We start from the raw sequence: 5,308 nt of genomic DNA on the forward strand, positions 1-5,308 counted from the left end.
TTTTTTAAAGTTGAAAATTGTAGTTCAGTGTATAAATCAGAAAAAAGTCTCAACAGAGCTAGTGGAAGAAACTTCGTTTATTACACAGGTGTACAACCATCCCGACAGCCGGGGAATAATCTTTCTAAGATCAATGGCCAGTTGAACCTTCCTAAAAGTATGCCTTTATAAAGTACAGGGTGTTACAGCCGGGGAATAATCTTTCTAAGATCAATGGCCAGTTGAACCTTCCTAAAAGTATGCCTTTATAAAGTACAGGGTGTTCAGCCGGGGAATAATCTTTCTAAGATCAATGGCCAGTTGAACCTTCCTAAAAGTATGCCTTTATAAAGTACAGGGTGTTAAAAAAAAAATAGCTGCCACCCCTAAAAACTCGGGAATCCTAAAACACGTATTTCTTTATTTTCAAGGTGAACCTATTTTTAGAGAATTATACCTAAATAAACGTAGTATGTATTTTGAAATAAATGTAAATGCAGTTTTTCTTCAATGTAATATTTGAATGCATCCCAGTTGGTTTTGTGAGTGGTGAGTCTTGGTGGTTTTGGCTTGATTATCACTGTCGATGATAATGTTAGTACCAGCGGTGAATGGTCAGAGGATAGTTCATCTCTTCTTTCAATGTGAGTGTAATTGTTGGCTAATCCACACGTGACGAAGAAGTCGATAACATCCGGTCTCTTTGCAGGACCGGTTGGCCAGTGAGTTGGTTCGCCAGTTGTTAAAAACTTGAAACTCCCTGCTCTCGTTGTGCTGTAGAGTGCACGTCCTTTGGGTGATATTAGACGAGAACCCCAAAATGTGTGCTTGGCATTCCAATTCCTGCCAACAATGAAGTTTGTGCCAAATAGGTTGAAAAGATTTGTGAAGTCTTGAGATAGTACAGAGCGACCTGGTGGACAATAAACAGCAGCGAGAATGATGGAGAAAGGAAGAGATTCAACTTTTATACTGGTGGCTTGGAAGCTTGGATGCTCATTGTTTGGTAAGATTCAGTTTCATGATGGGGTATGTTTCTCTTGACTAATACAGCTGTGCCTCCATGTGCTTTTTCTGAAATGAGTGCCATGTCTATTTGTTGGGTTTGTAGAAACAATTCAAGTTCCCTCACACGTTTAGGATCAGAAAGTCTGTTGGCATTCCAGGTTAATATTCTGAGTGAGTCAATCATTTTGGAAGAAAGTTGGTGATGACAGTCTGAAGCATTTGGATGATCATCGTGTTCTGATTCATGAGTTGTTGAAACATTGATTTAAACTCTTGTATAAGTGATGTGAGGGATGGTTGTTCGTCTAATGTAGGTTGCTGGTAATTGTGAGGGTGTTGTTCTCTGTATAACAATGAAGCATAGGAACAAGGTTGATTGTTCTTACTTGTGTGTGGAGCGGAGATGTTATTATGGCTAGTCTGGGTGGTTAGTACAGTAGTAGTGGCATGATTTGGGTTGGAGTTTGGTTGTCTTTGTTGAGCAGTAGGCTTATTTTTTCTCAAATTTTGTAAGTCCTTGTACACAGTACAGCCTTTGTAGTTTGCTGGGTGTGGTCCGTCGCAAAGGGCACATGTAGCTGGTAGATCTTGTGATTTGGAGCAGGAGGATGTGCTATGGTCTCCTCCACATTTTACGCAAGCAAAGGGATGCGTACAGTACGCCTTCGTGTGTCCGTATGTCTGGCATCTGGTGCATTGTACGATGTTGGTTGACTTGTGTGGTGGTTCTATAGCTATCTTCATGTTGAATAGATACTTGAGCTCAAAGATCTGCTTGTTATTCTCAGCCGGCTCGAGATCCACGAAGAAAAGATTGAGTGGACTCTTGTTTGTTTGTCCAAGAATATTTGTGATGTTTCGAACTTTAAAGCCCATACCATCCAGCTTTAAATGTTTGGAGTTTTTGCCATTTTTGTTATTGACATTTTCCTTCTTTCACAGTGTGAGTCAAATGGGATTACCATACAATTTTATCCAAATTACCGTATTTTACTGTACAGTACTGAAAATGTTTGAAAACTCACTTTTTGTTTATTTCACATGAATTTTTATGTTTATTGTTGAAGATTTACGACATTTGAAAACTGCTCTTTTTTTTATTCACCTATTTGTTTTTATTATTATTTAATGCTGAAAGTTCACATTTTGAAAAGTGAAAACTGCTCATTTGTGAAAGCTCCTTTTCGTGTTTAACCCAACCCTACAATAACACTGGTCACTGCTCATTTGTGGAAGCTCCATTTTGCATATAACCTAACCCTACAATGACACTGGTCACTGCTCATTTTTGAACAAGAAATAGTATCCGTGAGTAAAAAAGTAATCATGAGTAAATAGGTATCTTTATTCTTTACATAGAATACCAGATGGGAAATCTCTCGTCTCCTATAGTTGTGGAGAAAATAAACTCTCCTTCTGGCAGGTAAGTAATTCCTTTCTCTTTCAAGCTGATCATTTATCTAGCGAGATGAAAGAAGGTTTAGGTAATTAGTAGGATTCTCTCTTCTGTGAGCTCTTCCACTCAACCACTAGTGTCTGACAAAATTGTCACTAAGTAATAAAGAACAAATTTTAAAAAAAAGAACTTGTAGATTTTATAGCTGTACAGAAATGCTAGAGAAATAGGAAAGGTTGAGTGCGAAGGGCATCCACTCGTGAAATTATGTAGCCAAAACCAAACGTAAGCTCAAAGGGAATCACTCTAAATTAATTTTAATGGACACATACGAGCCATGAACCAGCAATCTAACATATATGTACTCATATCTAAAAGGGTTGCTCAAAATAATGACTCTTTGCTCTTCCAGCTATTAGAGTATTATGAATCAGTGTTGCCAGATTGATCCTCCCCAATTACCGTACACTGCTAGAAAATTTGAAAACTGCTAGAAATATCGTACATTTTTACTTCTCCTGGCAGTGTTGCCAGACTGGTCAGCTGAGATTACCATACAATTTTACTGAAAATACCGTACTTTACCGTATGCCACTTTTGTAAAGTCGTACATTTTTGCATAGTACCGTACTTTTACAGCAAATTACCGTACATTATCGTATAAAATTCATTACCGTACACATTATCGTACCAAAGCTCGAATACCGTACAAATACGGTAATTACCGTACATCTGGCAACACTGATCCAGTGTTGTCAGATGGCTTCAGTGAAATTATAGATTTCGTGCTAAAAATTATACTAAAATTTCTTTAATTGCAAATCCCCTTCACTTATTGGGCCAAAAACCTGGACGAGAAAATAAAACCTCTTTAAACGAGAAAATGGCCTTTTTTTTTTGAAGTCCCACGCTCTATAAATCAGAATTTGTTCTTAACTTGTTTAAATTTGTCATGCTTTCATCAGTTTGGGTTGTGTCCCAAATCGACATTTCGGATATTTGGCAAGCCTACCTATACTGAACCTCTGGGTGGATAGTGCTGGGTATTGGCCTTTTTTTTTTGAAGTCCCACGCTCTATAAATCAGAATTTGTTCTTAACTTGTTTAAATTTGTCATGCTTTCATCAGTTTGGGTCGTGTCCCGAATCGACATTTCGGATATTTGGCAAGCCTACCTATACTGAACCTCTGGGTGGATAGTGCTGGGTAGGAAGATTAACATTTTTATGTTTACTTTGGATATTACTTGAATCTTACAATCAGAGGAAGATAAGGAGTAGATAGGTAGGTATGATATTGTGTATTCCCATATCGTCATTCAAATTTCACTGCCGTGTAAATCAATTTTTCTAACTTTTCAGGAGACAAAATTGTCATTCAAATTTCACTACCATGTAGGTCAATTTTTCTAACTTTTCAGGAGTGATATTGTCAATTGTAACACACTCTGTTGTATTTTTCTGAAATGTCTTCAAACCATCGTGTAGAGGAGAGAATAAATGGGTTGATAAAAATGATACCTAGGAATACCTACCTAGGTATCATTTTTACAAAGTGATGTTTGTGCTCTGTGTTTAGATACCTAGGAATACCTACCTAGGTATCATTTTTACAAAGTGATGTTTGTGCTCTGTGTTTATAAACCACTAGCTGAATTCCGTCGCTGAATTTCAAGCTGAATTTCAAAAAGTATTCTCCTAACTGTAGCTGAATTTCAAAAAGTATTCTCCTAACTGTAGCTGAACACTAAACCCAAAAAGCTTTGCGGGCCACCAAAATGGGCTTTTATAGGGTTAGGTTAAACACAAAAGGGAGATTACTTTTTCATTGACCAGCAAAAAAAGTCGAATCTGCTGGCATGCAACAGGAAAAATATCCCTGAAGTCTCGGCTTTCCAAAAATACCCAAAATATGTCAATTTTTCACGGAGCCACAAACCATTTTCTTCTGAGAAACGTGTAGGTACATAAAGTTTGTGCATGGCGGACTTTCTGTGATGTTAGTGATTACAAGTACACATTTAAGTACCTTTCATATCCTACGGAAAGTCTGAAATGTACGAGCTTTATGTACGCGTTTCTCAGAAGAAAATGGTTTATGACTCTGTGAAAAATTGACATTTTCGGTCAAAATGGGTATTGTTGGAAAGCTGAGACTTCAGGGATATTTTTCCTGTTGCATGCCAGCAGATTCGACCTTTTTTTACTGGTCAAATCACCTCTTGAAATTTTAAAAGAAAATGCTGTTTAGGGAAATTTCTAAAATAAAAATTACCAAAAGGTACCGAAAAGATAATTTTAGTGTTTGAAGTTTTATTTATTTATTTTAATGAAAATTTTGGGCAGCTTTCATTTCTGAAACTCATTTTTCTGTAAGTTTAAGTGGAAAAAAGTTATGACCGGTCTCTTAAAGAAAGGTCGTGTGTTTTAAAGAAAAAACAAAATGGCGAATATCTCGGAAACTAGGTGAGATCGAAAAAAAAGTTATAGAATATTTTCTGTTGAAAATGACCTCAGAAATCTACCCCAGGCTTTTGGTAACGTTTTTTGTGTTCACCCTGTATACCTATGTTTACAATTGATTTACCTTGAAAAGACAAATCCTAAATATATACAGCCCCTTGTGTAACTGACTCACTCACTCACTCACTCACTCACTCACTCACTCACTCACTCACTCACTCACTGACTCACGTATACAAATTCTAACCCACTTCTAGATGAGCTAAGAAGATGAGGTTTTCACCATTGGATTCCTTATTTTTTGTACACACTGGGAAAATCGAAAACCCGAAATTCCAAACCGTTCCCGAGATATTGATGTTTTTTAGTTCCCCATAAGAAATACACGGGGAACAAGTTTTGAGGCCAGCAAAACTTTTCCTGCGTTAATATTTTCTCTCGCTTTTAGTTTTCATTTCTCGAG

The 5,308-nt window shown here is 37.1% G+C and overlaps 1 long non-coding RNA gene across 1 annotated transcript; it reads right to left on the bottom strand.

Annotated features, from left to right (window-relative positions):
- On the bottom strand, positions 1-480 carry LOC113467106. Its single transcript, XR_003391298.1, has 2 exons — positions 307-480; positions 1-147 (listed from the first exon to the last, which is right to left on the bottom strand). It is a non-coding gene; the product is annotated as an uncharacterized LOC113467106 (long non-coding RNA).
- Between the last annotated feature and the right edge of the window lie 4,828 nt (positions 481-5,308).

The sequence above is a fragment of the Diaphorina citri genome, unplaced genomic scaffold, assembly GCF_000475195.1.
Source record: "Diaphorina citri unplaced genomic scaffold, Diaci psyllid genome assembly version 1.1 scaffold405, whole genome shotgun sequence".
NCBI lineage: Eukaryota > Metazoa > Arthropoda > Insecta > Hemiptera > Psyllidae > Diaphorina > Diaphorina citri.